At 45.2% G+C, this 16028-nt stretch overlaps 1 long non-coding RNA gene across 1 annotated transcript in view; it reads right to left on the bottom strand.

The window, feature by feature from the left end:
• Positions 1–16028, bottom strand: part of LOC138249078 (uncharacterized) — a 60159-nt gene that overhangs the window by 20408 nt on the left and 23723 nt on the right. Inside the window, exon 2 of the long non-coding RNA XR_011194700.1 lies at positions 9840–9977. This is a non-coding gene — a long non-coding RNA (uncharacterized lncRNA). The remainder of the gene's footprint in view (positions 1–9839; positions 9978–16028) is intronic.

The following is a 16028-nucleotide window of genomic DNA, read 5'->3' as shown; positions in this document are numbered from 1 at the left end:
GGAATAGCCTCTGAGGCAGCCACCAACAGTGCCAGCACCACAATTCTAACTTCACAACATTCTAAACATGAAAACAGAAGGAAAACGTGAAGATGCAGAACCTTCCACACCTTTCCCGTTTAACACAAGAACACTCTTTCCCTTGACATTCCATAACCATAACATACATAAAAATCCTCAAACACTTAATGACAATAAACATATAAAATTGTATACCCTCCAACAGAAAAAAAAAATAATCAGTACCAGAAATGGAAATCACACAAAATCCATGAAATTTGAAGGAGATGCATAAATATCTTAGAATCTCACAAAATCCATGAACTTGGAAGGTATGCAATTGACACAGCGGCTTCCTCTACAAACTATCAATTCACATGCAGCTTGATTCTTACTGGTTGTCTGTTTAAAACTACTGCCATCGATCAGTGCAACAGTTCCTTAAGACATCACCACATCACATCCCTGTTTCCCAGTTCCAACAGGAACCCCTGTAAAATGTCCAGAATCAACCACCACCTTGTCCTGCTCATCCACCATGACTTACTTACAGACACACCACTCTCTTTCAGAGTGGTTCACACTAAGGCCCTACCCAAATTCCAAATCCTCCCACTCACTTCTCTGTGAACAATATCAATTACCCTGAGAGGGTCAGACCACCTAGGTGGTCCCATATCAACGTCAGCCAGACTCTTATTTCTTACCCATTCCCCCACAACAAACTTGAGATGCATGGGGAAAACTCGGGCGTAGGAGACACAAAATTTCTGGGGGGGACAGGGACAACCTTGAGGTGGGCCTCCTGCACAAAGCTTGTACCCAGAAGGGTTGCCGTGGGGGTGGCGATGGGGGGGGAGGCGGTCGCTTCCAGTCAAGTCCTGTGAGACCGGCAATTCCCTGTCTGCTGGGCCCTTGGCTGCCTATTAGGCAGCGACAAGCTCTGTGCTGCAGTTCGCCTGTGTAAAGTCCTAAGAGGCCTGTACTGCCTGCATGGCGCAGTGCTTCCTGCCGATTCCTGTGCTGCCTGCCATGCACTGTACTGCCTGTTGGGAGCTTTCTTTCTAGTCAGGCTGTGTCAGTTTCTGCCCCCCCCCGCCTGCCTGTGAAGGCCAGTAAGGCCTATGATTGCTGCTAGGTCCTTGTCTGACTGTCAAGTGGCAGTCTCTGTGCTGCCGCGTTCCTGTGAACTGCTGTGCTGTCTGATGGGGCCGGCCTTAGTGCTGGTGGCGCCCTGTGCAACATTGTTTGTTAGCACCCCCCAGTGACCACCTCTGCCATGGATTCCCTCACTACTATCCATCACCACTCTCTCTCAGATGCATTTCATTAGCTTTATACCACCACTCATACTGGGAAATATCCCTTACAACGCAATCAATGCAATGCAATGCATTGACCATGCTGCCATTACCACAAATATGGGGCTAGCATGGATGCCTTTACCACACATGTCTTTACCACACATATGTGTGGTTACAGCATAGAGAGCGGTCTAGCTGTCCGGGTGGAACAGGAAGAAGCAAAGGAGAGAGAGGTAAGTAGGGCTGTGGCCGGGTTTAGGGTGGGAGGTCGGGTTCATTTTTAGGACAGGGTAGGGTCGGGGTAGTTTTTAGGACAGGGTGGGGTAGGTTTTAGGGTTCCTTGGGGCAGGGGCATCAAGGTAGTTTTTAGCGCAGTTCAGGGTAGGTTTTAGGGTTCAGAGTGGGGGCGGGTAGTTTTTAGGACAGGGCAGGGTTACTTTTAGGGCTCAGGGCGGGGGGGTTAGGGCTCAGGGCAGGGGCAGTTTTAACTGATTGGGCAGGGTGGAGTATGGTATCAGGTGTAAGGGGGCAGGGCGGTGAGAATTTACCACACATGTTTCTTTACCAAACATTCTTTTACAGCAAAATTCGTTGTAAAGGCATGAGTAGTAAAGACACGGTCGTTGTTGAGACCGCGATGTTAAGGCATGCATGATATACGCATGTGTTGTTCCATCATTCAGCCCTCACACCAGTCTAGGGTGTCAAAGCACTTTACATCACACAGATATTACGCAGAGACAATCATCATATATGTGTAAATCAGTGTATATGAAATGTTACATAAGACAGAGGACGACAAGGTGTAGGTGTCATAGGTCATCCATACTGGTAGCAGGTATAGTTTAAGAGTGGTTTATCTGGAGAAGCGCAAACTAGGAATTTAAAACATAACACCATGGTTGGGGGCTTTCTTTAATAATAAGAATTGATTTGCGCTCAAATTAACTTGTTTTGCAACATTAAGTTAATGAAAAAGTGGGGGGAAATCATAACGCTCTAATCTATACCTTGATGTTTGCAGGCAGCTCTTTGATAAGTTCATTGCTCACTGTTCTATATTCAGTTTTAATTTATAAATTGCAGGGGACAAAAAAGGAGCTCTCTGATGTAGGAAGCTGGCCTGGTATGTGGTGAGTACCTATGGTATTATCACCTTATACCAGGTCCAGGTATCCCCTTATTAGTGAGGTGTAGGCAGTGTCTAGAAGCCAGGGCTCTCTAGAGGTAGCTGCGGATGAGCAGCTAAGACTTACCTAGGAGACATGCAAAGCTCATGCAATACCACTGTAGTCACACAGCACTTACAAACATGAAAGAAACACGTGTTATGAAAATAAAGGTTCCTTATTACAGTAACACAAACACGAAAACACTAGATAGGCAATACTCCCAATAGGATGTAAGTAGCACACTATCATATGTACAGCAGCAATCAGAAGTTGGCATAAAAAGCAATAGAAAATAGTGAAAAGCAATAGGCAATACTGAAGGCCTAGGGGGGACCAGACCATATACTAAAAAAGTGGAATGCGAAAGCTGGGTCCCCACGCAAGGAAGTGGAATCTGTAGAGGGGAGCTGCAGGGACTAGGAAACCCCAAAGGTAAGTACCAGAGTGCCCTCCAGTGACCAGGAGAAAAGAGGTAAGTTACTGGTTTTTCCCCAACCCACCAAAAGGACTTCAGAGAAGGATATTGCAAAACGCAGGCAAGACTGCAAGAAGCTAGAGGTGGATCCTGGAAGAGGAAGACTTGGAAAAGAAGGGGACCAAGTCCAGTTTATGTAGGAGTGTCCGGTCGTGGCAGGAGCCACTACCCACCCATCTGTGGATGCAGGAGTTGCTCGGCCGGGAGATGAAGACGGTCAGCAGTGCAGCACTGGAGCAGATGAAGCGTTCCTAGGTGATGCAGTCGACGTCCCATGCGGGATGAAGAATTGCAGTCAGTCTGTGGTGTGGAAAACCAACCAGCAAGCCTTGTCAAAGGCAAATGTCGCAGTAGGACAAAAGTGGAGCTGCCGGGGACCAGCAAGGTCCAGGGGGACTTAACCCATGGAGGGGAGTCCCAAGTGACCCTCAGCAAGGCAGAGAGTCTGGAGAAGGAGAGGCAGCCCCCACAGAAGACCTACAGGCAAGGAGCCCAGGAGCTGCAGAGAGGCCCACGCAGCACACCTGAAGAGAGGTCCCATGTCGCAGGCGAAGCACGTTGAGGGCTGTGCTTCACAGAGAAGAGTGCTGGGGACTGGGGCTACATGGAGCCTGAAGATCCCTTGGAGGAGATAACAACAGGCCTTGGTAGCTGCAAGAGACGCGGTGCATGGGGGTACTGTCCTGCATGGGAAGGCAAGGACCTACCTACTCCAAAGTTGGACAGCTGGTAGAGAGGACCAAGGAGACCACTCCAGACTATCACCCCCTGATGCAGGATCCACGCAGCTCAGGAGCAGAGGAGATCCACGCAGCCGGTCGTTGTTGCAGTTGGTGCCTGCAGATGCAGGTAAGTGACTCCTTCACTCCAAGGAATTTTCCTTCTTTCTTCTCATGCAGACTGAAGACTTGCTGCCCTCAGAGGAAGCACAGCCGGGCTAATGTTGCAGTTGCTGGAAGGAGCCGGAGAAACAATGCTGCAGGGTGAAGTCGCTGCTGGAGCTACAGATTGTAGGTTCCTGTGAAGTCCAGTTGCGGTTCCAGTGGCCAGAAGTCAAAGTAAACGTTGCAGAGGAGTCCTGCTGGAATCTTGCACATTGAATCTGAGGACCCACCCAAGAGGCAAACCCTAAATAGCCCAGAAAGGGGGATTGGTCACCTAGCAGGGTGACCACCTAGGAGGGGGCTGTGACGTCACCTGCCTGACCTGGCCACTCAGATGCTCACAGAGGCCTCTGCCCACCTTGGATTCAAGATGGCAGAATCAAGTGGCCACCTGGAGGAGCTCCAGGCACCACCCCTGGGGTGGTGATGGACAGGGGAGGGGTTACACCCATTTCCATTGTCTAGTTTCGCACCAGAGTAGGGGCTGAGGTCCTTGAACTGGTACAGACTGGTTTATGCAAGGAGGGCCCTTCAGAGCATACCATTAGCTTGGCGAGGGTACCCCTCCCAACCCTTGTAACACCTATTTCCAAATGGAGAGGGTGTACCCTCCCTCTTCCAAAGGAAATCCTTTGTTCTGCCTTCCTGGGCATGAGCTGCTCAAGCAGCAGAAGGAGGGCAGAAATCTGTCTGAGGGGTGGCAGCAGCATGGGCTGCCCGGAAAACCCTAGAAAGCTGATAGGAGCAATGCTGGGGATCCTCTAAGGAGCCCCCAAAGTGCATGGAATCATACAAACAATACTGACAATAGGATTGGGGTATGATTCTGACATGTTTGTTACCAAACATGCCCAGGTTCTGAGTTGCCATTATGTAGCTGGACAGAGGGAGTGACCTATGTCCAGTACACTCGTAAAATGGCATCCCCGCACTCACGAGGTCCAGGAAAATGTAGCTGGAGTTCGTGGGGGCACCTCTGCTCCTCCAGAGGTGCCCTCACACACAGGTACTTGCACCCTGCCCTCTGGCTAGGAGGGCCTGCCATAGAGGTGACTTAGAGTGACCTGGTGCAGTGACCTGAAGTGAAAGGGTGCATGCACCTTTTCACGCAGGCTGCAATGGCAGGCCTCCAGACATGGTTTACATGGGCTCCTATGGGTGGCATAATACATGCTGCAGCCCATGGGGAACCCCTGATCCCCCAATGCCCTGGGTACCATATACTAGGGACTTATAAGGGGCACCAGTACGCCAAATGTGGGGTGTGTGTGGTCCAAACAACCAAATTTAATGGGAGAGAGCACTGGGGTCCTGGTTAGCAGGATCCCAGTGAACACAGTCAAAAGTGGGGTAACCATGCCAAAAAGAGGGTACTTTCCTGCATCTGACAAAAGCAGTAACCCACTGACCTATTCACATTATATAGACTTTGTGATCTCCATGTAGACGTTCTCTGTAGCAGGCATAGTAACCCTGTACGTTATGATGAGTCAAAACTCCGACTAGACAAAACTTAAATCTCTCTTCAGGAAGACCATTAATCACTGGAATTATCTTGAGATTTTTATTGTTGCCTGAAAACTGATGGCAAGGAACACCCAGCAGGTGCTTTTAAAGTCAGAATATACTTGCAATCACAGCACCCCCATCCTAAGTCAGCACCCGGTGCAGCGGCACCAGTTGCATCGCCCTAGAGCCGGCCCTGCTGCCTTACCTAGCCCTGTCCATCTCTCAGGCCATCTGGTTCTTCCTGGGACCCGTGCTGTGTGCTAGTCTCTCTGCTGTCTATCCAGCAGTGCCAGGCTCTGTACCACCACAGCCTGTGAAGTCCTGCAAAGCCTGTGAGCTGCCCCAGTGCTGGCTTCCATCCACAGGCCATTGGCAGGAAATGAGATTTACAAACAGCCCTTGGCCTTTAGAGCGGGCTTTCACAAATACCAGGAAGGCTGAGGGAGAGACAGGGGACCGAAATGTTGGGGAGGCAGGATGTGAACTTAGGGGACAATAATTAGCTCTGGGGCAGGCAAGCTGGAGACAGAGGAGAGAAGAGAGTGAGAGAGAGGTGACAGAAACGGGTGCCCTAACAAACATTGCTGCACAGGGTGCCACCAGCGCGCTAAAGCCTGCCCGGCTTATATCTCACAGTAACTCAACAACACTGTTTTTAGAAAGGGAGATACTCTGCAACACAGCACTGGATTTAAAAAGAAAGGGAGTTACTTGGCAATACTTTATTTAATTACCCAAACCTCTTTACCTTCTCAGATCTTGCTGCTGTCTTCAGGGTTCGATTTTCAAGGGAAGGGTAGGGCTCAGGAGGGACCCAGACAGCAATCAACAAAGGGCCTCTCTTCTCCCTTTGTTCTCAGAAGTGCAGACTGCAGGCAGCTGTAGCGGCAAGGTGAGAAGGAATCCCTTGTGTGCTACAGCACAACAAAAGGGCAGAGGGCAAGTGTCCTGGAGGCAGGTCACAGGTCAAGTGCAGGGCCAGTATAGGTAGCGCTTCACGAGGCGCTAATGGCCCTGCGAATTACAGAACAGAAGGGAAAATTCTTCTGTTCCCTCATCCCCCCCACCCTTGTCCCCTGTGTCCCCCACACTCCAAAATCTGGGGGGGACATATCCCCCGCGTCCCCCACACTTCCTACGCCCATGGGAAAACTGCTCTATCATCAACATACTCCTTCATCCCGATGTTGATGCCTCTACACACATTCCTAGGCCTTGGAAAGGTCCACTACTTCCTCCTTACCATTCCGTAAGGCCACCATGAAACCAATTTAGAGCCAGGTTTCCTTTTCCCTAGCATTTCTAAAAGGGACATACCAGTAACTGCATTAGGAGTAATCCTATGCAGTAGAAGGGAAGCCCGCAACGCAAGAACACACTCTTCTCACCCACTACAACTTCAAAGAAGAGCTTGCAACTTCTCATTCCTAAATTCGAAAAAAAAAAAATTCTAACTAACTCCCTTTCAACTATGATGGTACAACTCCTTACAAACTTTGCGTAAAGCTCCCTCAACCAAAGAAAGGATAACAATGATCCTTAGACTGAGGAGCTGTTGCTTCCAGAATTGCTTGAACGTCGTTCTGTTTGGGCCAAGTATCATTCTAGTACCTTCCATGACCCAGATAATCTGCTTTGTCGCATCTAAACTTGGTTAGATCATCTCGGTTTTAGTCCTTTTTTCTCTGACACACTCGAAACAGCATACACATTCTTATCATGATCCTTTTCAAACACCAATATGTGGTTTTGAAAAGGCCCCCAAGCCAGTCACCACTTTGAGCATCCCCTTCATTTTACACTGAAAAACTGAGACTGCGTTCACCAAGCCAAACTGCATTGTAAGAGATTTAACATGCCCACAGGTGTAACAAATACAGTAAACTGTTTAATTTCTTCACGTAACTCCACTTGATGGTATGCACTTGCTCACACGTCAACACAATCTCATGGAGTTTGGGAAATTAGTGCCTATCTATCCAGATCGCCTCATTCAACCAGTGTATCAATGCATAAACATAACTCCCAAGAGCACTTATCCCTTTATTGAGATCACTACCAGGGAAACCCATGGTGAAGACTCTAAGCTTAAAGATCCTTTTTGCTAAAAAGTCATCTAACATTTAACTCTGTATTCCCTAAAGGCTGAAGGAACACTCTGGACTTTACGCTTAACACGATTGCATTGTCCTTCAAAATGATTTTATGTCTAAACTCTACAAATTTTCCCAAATCTCCCTGAAACCCTTTTACATTTCTTCACCACTGAAACAAACCCTTTCCCATAAACAGCATCAGCTATGGAGTATACAGGTGGAGAGGAGTTTGGGTCCAAACAAATATCCATGCCTGTTCGTTTAGGCAGCCCAGGATAGCATCACCCTTAACCACCACATACATTTTCCCACAAATATTCCTGCTCACAAACTCCAGATCAAGTAAAAAAATAACCAAGCAAATCTATTTTGTGTCAGGTGTACCCTAAGGGCTGAACGTCTGGATGTCAACTTCATTCGCCCAATGTTACTAGCATCAAAGACTTGCCAATAATGCTAATTTTGAAATTCCCCAAATGATACAAACTGTCACATCTGAAACAAGTCATTGGTTTTTTTTTCTATATTGCCTTGGGTTCACTGTTCTTATAATAATTGTAGAAGATGTTCTCCATAGTGCTGATGTCCATGTTAGTCTCCATTTTCCTAGCACACTGACCTCTTATTTCATGTACAAATTATTGTATTGTTCAATTCCCCTAGTAATGTTTATAGTGTCAATCAGGCATCTCAGTGCCTACCCGTAAACTGTGGTTGAACTTTCTTGCACTTTGTCTTTATCATCATTTCATCTCCCAACATCTGTCATAGGTGATAGTTTTGAATTGACATGAAATTGCTAGAAATCTCAACGATAAATTGTAGTCTTTAATAGATTCATCCTTTCTGTATGCCCATGAAAATAACTTAAAACGCTCCAAACCAATGTTTTTTTTTTCCAAAAGAACCATGAAGATTTCCCACATTTTCTAGAGGCGGTAACTTTTTGCGGTCCTTCAGACCAACCCCACCTAAAGAATGCTATAGCAAGAGCTGTTGGCTCGTCGGAGAACATTCATCCCCTTCAAGAAACTCCACATATTCCATTGGTGTACCCTGAGGTATAAGAAAAAAGAACGAAGGAGTCACTGTACTGGCCATTCTGAATGTTATAAGAAATCCTAAGGCTTTCAAAGAGAAAAGGGAGATCAGTACAGAAATGTAACTCACAGAAAAACAAGAAAGAACACACACACACTGAAAAAAACAAAGTTTAAACCGATGGTATAGTTATGTGAAAATGTCAGTTAAAATATAGTTTTAAACAAACAAAACCACTGAAACTCGGGAGTTATAGTTATCTCAAGTAACTATAACAAGCATAAGAGCTCCCTGCCTTGACCTACACATCACCTCTTGGAAATTGCCGAATTACACAAACCAGAACACAAAACACTGCCTCAACTGACAGATCCTGAAGCAGGTGACGGGAACCACCATTGGCAGACGCTGATTCGCCCCCTTCAGATGGGGATCCGCTGTATACTAAAGGACTGCGTCTGTGCGCCCCAACTCATTGCAAAACGTGTGAAGGAAGTCCGCTTCCATCGTTGAGCAGAAGAACCAGGTTTATTCATAACACAGGAGCATCCTCTACAGCAGCCACCACAGGTGCTAACCACTTCTAACTGTCCCAACATTAGCACCACAATCCTAGAAACCAAACGCCCCAACATTATTTACAGAGGAACAGAAAGAAAACCTGAAGACACAGAACACATCAGTGAACTACCTTACTCTGAATTAGCCTTACTTCAAGATGATGATTCAATCAGATATGTAGCACATGCCTCTTTAAAGAATTTATTTCTCAAGCAGCTCAGAAAGATAGGAGCAGTGCAGTTGGGGGCATGCGTGGAGGCAGGAGACAGCAGCCACTGACCACCACTAAACCCTATTGGGTACCCTCTGTCTTCTGGGGTTTCATACACCTGGGAGACCCCAGCATGAGTAGCCCACCTTACATGTCCCCAAGCACTCCTAGACCCAATCCAAGGGTCACAATCAGATGGAATAGGTGTTTCAGCTATGACACGAATGTACGAAGGAAAGTCAATAGGCATCTCCTCACGGTGGTCATGAAAACAGGTCCGCACTCCACTAGAGCTCATGTAAAAAGACCTGCACGCCACTACTATTATCAGTTGGCACAAACCATTATTAGTGTCAGTTCCTTGTTATTTGGGCAGTGACTGTCACATTACAGTTTAGACTCAGTATTCAAGTCTTTGTTGGTGAACTGGTTTAGAAGAAATACAGAAAAACATACGAGAGGCTCAGTGTCCTCATCTATAATTCTTTTTTCAGAGTTAGCACAAAGCTATAGCAAACTTTGATTACAACAATTTTTGTGGCACAAGCATGTATTTCTTTTCAGTGTTTTTTAGTACTCAACTTACCTTCAAAGAGCTGCATCACGTCCATGATTCAGGCTTATGTTCGTGGGCTGGAGCCAGACCTAGACATGTAGAGTAAAATGACGAACAGGAACAACACAAAAGCAAGAAGGCCAACCCAGAAGGAAATCACGATGGAATCTGGTAAAGAAAAGCAATATTGTATTACACCGCCGCAGTCAGATACTACAAACCAAATTTACAAAATGCGTCCAACACACTTTTGAAACCTGTTTAGGAAGAGCCATTATATTTTAAGATTAAACCATCGTGTCCGCTAAATGAATTTAAAACTATTTAATTTTCCCCAACAAAAAAATGACAAGGTAATGGCTACTATTGTCTAAGCTTTTCATTGAGTATTTTAACAAAATTACGTTGTTGAGTACATACATCGATGATCACATGAACAAGCTATCTTTGAAAAATATTGTGGATATCTATCAGAAGTATGGAAGAAGCTAAAGGGAGTTTAGTACTTTAACATTTTTTTACCAGCTTTGTCTGTATATCCTTCTTAATGTTTGCATCTTCAGAGCACATATCCTTTAAACAGTAAGGGCTTATTTAAAAAAAAGAAATTGAGCACCAACTTTTAATAGTGATGAGCTGTTAGCACCATCAGAATATTCAAATTGCAGACCCAGGCACAAAGAGTAAGGATCTTCAGATATTTACACCTGCATATGGGGCTCACAGACATGAAATGTGGCATGCAGGTGGATTTTCCAAAGCGGTAAGTTTAGGGATGTTGATTAGGGAGGATGGGTGGCAATTGTGAAAGTGCTAACCATCTGCAATGGTACTTCACGCCCAGTCTGCACACCTACACATAGGCCCTCATTAAAAAAAAAATGGTGGTACGAACATCCCTCTGAAAAAAGTACCACCGCTGACCGCCTGCCTATCAATGTCAGGGCAATGGTGAAGGTGAGGACAACATCAATCAGACTCAACTCCACCTCCCGCCAGCGGCTCACAAATCCCTACCCTATCAGGATCGGGTGTCAGTTTGTGCCATGGTAGTGTCTTCTAAAAGATTGTACTGATTCCTGGACATGTTAAATATCAGAGGTTATAAACTTTTTCCCCTGGCACCCTTGTTGTCCTTCTCCACTTTCTATCACCTCTTGTACGCATGTGGGTCCCGCGCTGGTTTTGGTTGTCCAGGGGAATGTAACTGTTGGGTGGCAGGTGGCGGTTATTCTCTAATGGTAATGAACATGTGAAGAATAAATAAGCGTTTCTCCTCGACCTGGATTCTGTTATTCTTACATGAGAAAATTGGCGATGACTGCGGTCTCCGTCCACCAGGCTTATGAGATTCCTGTACATTCTTCCACCAGCTGCCACGTGTGGTTGGCTGGGGAATATCCCGTGGGATCCCCTCAGCACCCATGAATGGAAGGTGGCACCTGGGACACCTGCACATCCGATGCTCGGTAGAACCTTTCATAGGATGCGCAATCCCTGTCTAATAGAGAATCCCGGGGAGCAGGAGCCCTTTACCAATACTGCCTGTATGCCTTTGAAGAGGCCCTAGCCCATCCCTTATATCCCGTGGACACAACAATCTTCCCTAGGCAGCAGAGCTTGAGTGCTTATTCTGGTCTTTGGCTAGGCAGTGTGTCCTTCTAGACATAGCCCGCTTCAGAGGGCATTCGGCTCTGTACAGGAATAGTGGCTTACAGAGTCTGGACTACTGGCCAGGATCTGCCCCGAGCCACTGTGTGAACAGAACCGTGTGCACCAGGCCTTCGTTCATATGCACCTCGCCCATATTTTCCCATGAAACCCAAAACTGCAAGTCTACAAAGCTATTGTTATGGACCGTGCACAGCGGTAACAGGGTGTAGCATTTGGCCATTGGCCACACCCTGTTCCTTCCTAACTTGGTCAATGCTTATGTCATCAGTATATCAACAGTGATTGAATGTGTGAGATGATGACCAGTGCATGGCAGCAATATGGGTTATAGTTTGCGCAGCTTACTGTAACTTGGGATTTTTTTTTAGGTTTTACATTGTATCTATAATGTCACTTTAAATAAAAAAAATTACAGGAATTTTTAAGGATTTTATACACCAATGTCCATTTTGCATGAACGAAGAAAATCATAACTTACCTTTAACAAAATTATTGTTTTAATGACATACTCCTACCAGCCTCGTTCCAACCACAGCATCTTTACCAGCCCTTCAGGCATGCACACCATCCTCAAAGTGCAGGGCTTAGCCTGTCGCCTATGGTCATGCCCTTCACCAGTCCAATTCATACCCAGTAGCTAGTAGGCTCGAGTTTTGGCAACAGAGTAGGCTCTATACACAATGCCTATTTTACCCAAGTCATCTGCACACAGCCTTCAACCTACACACATGCTCAGTGCCAATCCCCCTCATACAGAACTAATGGTTATGGACTTTGGCCATGTCCATGTCTGACCCAGTCCACTTTCCTACCCAACCGACCTGTACATGGTCTTTTGTCATGCCCACCGGGCTTTGGGTGTGGGTCCTGGCTGCTTTGGACTGTTCCCATGTCTGGAAGTACCCAACACATATTTTCACTGCCTTCAGCTGTGCATACCATGTTCTTGACATAAGGCCTGCACCATGGCCCCATACCACTCAACCAGATGTTCATATCCATAGTTCCACCCACACCAGTTGGGCCCTGCGCCCAGCTCATATCTGACATGGATTTGGTTGAATGATTAGTTGAAAGGGTAACTTTCAAAAGGGTTTTTGTCCTCCCTCATTTTGTGTATTCCAATAGTTTGTAAGGGCCCTGACCTGAGAGAATCCCAAACTGCAAGTCGGTGTTTGTCAGGGTTACTGTGGTATGTATGCTCTGTGAGGTGAGAATCTCGGTTTTCCAGGCTAATTGTCTCAGGGGACTAGCCCTTTCTAAGGCACTCTGTGGAATCTAGTGGTAGCTTATTAGTAGTGTTTGGAGAGTGCTGTTGCACCTGGTGGAGCTGCCTACTTACCTTTCCATGTGCATGAAGTCTAGAGGATTTCCTGTTTGCAAATAGTTTTAAAGATAACAATCATTATGTATATAACCTGTACTAATGACGTCACTGAAACATGTGTGCATGGTATATGTTTCACAAACTACTGAGGCACCTGTTATGGATGCTGCCCACTTAGGATAACCTTATCCCTCCACTTATTTTTCCTTCCTTGCAGCCAGCCTGCTTAAGGGTGTACTTTGGCTGTTTAATATAGGCAGATACCCCTGATTTGCTTTTTTTGGAGGGTGCAGTGGGAGTTCATCCTTCACAGATTTTTTTCTGAAGCGAGAAACTATACTCCAGCACAGTGGTTCCCAACCTTTTGACTTCTGAGGACCTCCACTGAATCGCTACTGGAAGACAGGGACTCCCAACCAATTTGTACGATTTAAATTTCAAACATTAAAACAGTAATTTGCTAAAAATTCACAAACAAGTACACACCAAATAAATATTTGAATTACTAAAGATGTAATTATTTTATATTGAAAAATATGCAAAAATCGAAAAATTACCATGGGAATTTCCTTTTTAATGTTTGGTTTTACTTAGGAATGGTGACTCCTCAGGTCAGATTCTAAATTTCCCAAGTGATTTATTTTTAATTTTTTAGGTACATAAGATCTGAGAAATGTTTTTCACATAAATATGTGGTGGGTAACGGAAGTAAAATCATAAGGGCCTTTCATCTCTCCATAGCCTCTCTGTCATATGTAATATATTTGTTTTACAGAAACCTCTCATACCAGTGTAGGAGCACTTTACAGGGGACTACAAGGTGTAGGATTCACATGTCATCCACACTGGTAGGCATTTTATAAGAGTGCTTGGCGTAGAGAAGCACAAACTCAGGATTCAGAACATAACACAGTGGTTAGCATTGACTTTAATAATAAGAATGTATCTCTACGCAACTAAACTTTTTTAGCAGCATAAGGAAAAATGCAGCTCTTTGGTGCAGTTCGAAGCTCAATGTGCTAGTTTACGATTCTAACTTATGAACTCCACAGTAACAAAATAATCTCTGTGATGAAAGTAGTAACCCACTGTTCTATGCACATAAAATACTGTTCTTTGCATGATACATGTTCATTATAGCAGGCATAGTAACTATCTGCGCTACCTTAGATGAGTGAAAACTGACACTAGCCAAAACTCCCAGGTCTCTTCAGCAGGTACATTAATCACCAGAGTTATCTTGATGCTTTTATGTTTGCCCGAAAGGTGCTGGATGTACAAGGAACTTTGTAGTGCTTTTAAAACTGTTGCACAAAGAAAGTAATAAATATAAAAACACACATGTGTTTCTGTGGAGAGGCTCCAGCTGAAGAAGTGCCCTCCTGCTGGCGTGGTGAATCCATTTTAGCTTCCTATTGGGACACAGGAATTTAGCTTCACCTCTGGCTTGTAGGTCTGTGCCCCCGTCACCTAATGACTTTTTACCTACTTAGCTTGCTCTGTTTTATTTAATTTATTTTAATATTTCTTCCATTGTTTACATTTTATAAAACATGTTTTGATTTGCATTATCAGTGCCTCTCTGATAAGGCTTCATTATCAGCGTCATGATCAGACGTACGTATCGTCATCATGTCCCTTTCTCACTTATGTGTGATAGGAACATAATGTGCACTTGTTGGTGATTGTTTATGTAATTGCCGCCACAAGTCTGCCTCCTTATCAGTTGTTTAGGAACATATCTGCGTCAGGGATCTTACATGGTCTATATAAATACATCTCACACAGACAAGGTCATTAGAGGGATTCCTTCCAGATGCCATCTATGCTGCACGTCACCTTGCTGCAAAACTCAGCCTTTGTGTCACCATGGAGTCTGACCTAGAGACCTCATTCCAAGGTAACCAGGGTTGGGGGGTGCTTCTCATGGACATGGTACTGGCAGATTAGGTTTATTATACCTAGCTCTCATTAGGCTAGAGATTAGGTTCTCTTTGCTAGGAATTTTATATGCCATGTTCATTGTAAGTTGGTGGGAGTTTTATATTCACAACTCTCATCTTCACAATTTTGCTTCTTTTACTGTTCATTATCTTAATCATTGCAGCATATGCATTTTATCGTAGATTGCAGTCTTTTCAATAAACATGTTGAAAGCTCTCCTGTACCCCTTCATTGCCTTTGTGTGTGAGACTTGTTGCTAACGAGAGAAAAGGGTAACTTCCTCCGTTCCACCACAACTTTCCTGAGAGGTCTTATCTAGAGTCCATGCATTAGGCTGCCAGAAATCACCTTTGTTACCTTAGTTTTGGTGAGGTACTGCTTGTGAGCCGGGAGGGTTGGACTGACAGTTGTGACTTGTTGTAGGAGTGACTCAGTCGCCTACAAACAAAAGTGCTGTCATCCCTAAACCAGCAGTCTTGTTTAGGAGCGAGAGTCCAGCTATGACACTGGTCTAGGCCTGGAGACCCCCTGGGGAATGCGTCACGGACCCCTGGGGGGGCCGCGGACCACAGGTTGGGAACCGCTGCTCAAGCATAGTTGCTTGGATTTTGATCAAGTGCGACTGTACTGACTCTGAATGGCTGTGGGATACTGCCTACCAGACCCCTTTCAAGGGTCCCAGGGCACACAACGCCTGATTCACAAACTGCACTTTTGACGAAGTTTAATACTTTTTGGTATTCACAAACTGCACTTTTGTAGTAAGTCCAGCACTACACGTGGTCAACCACTAATACTGCTGCACCTAATGGAGGTAGGAACGTAAAATAAACCCCCCACAGGAAATAATGTTAAATTAAATAGTTAACAATATAAATATATATAAATTAATGTTAAAAATATAAAAATAGGATATATTTATTTTTTAATCACTTTACTGAGAGACATTCACAGAATGAGCACGAATAGGAGGAAAGCTTTCACAACTGACACCCATTAGCTTTTTAGAAGCAGTATCTCTGAGGAGCAAAAGACACAGTCTTTGTCAGAAAGTTAAACCCTATATTTCAGATGAGACTGTTGTCTAAAATCCCCTCCCACCCCCCACTCTCCAAATAAAATGATGAAGAGCTCCTTTAAGGAACAAGCAGTAGTAATATCCCAGGACTAACCTTGTGACCTAGGAACCTCAGTAATAAATCCATTAATATAGCAGTGGTTCACTGCAATTCTAAAGAAGAGAGGAGGGTCGTGTAGGATCGAACAAGAACTAA

The sequence above is a fragment of the Pleurodeles waltl genome, chromosome 8 (assembly GCF_031143425.1).
Source record: "Pleurodeles waltl isolate 20211129_DDA chromosome 8, aPleWal1.hap1.20221129, whole genome shotgun sequence".
Lineage (NCBI taxonomy): Eukaryota > Metazoa > Chordata > Amphibia > Caudata > Salamandridae > Pleurodeles > Pleurodeles waltl.
The sequence above is the reverse complement of the archived record's forward strand: the minus strand, read 5'-3'. Positions and strand labels throughout refer to the sequence as shown.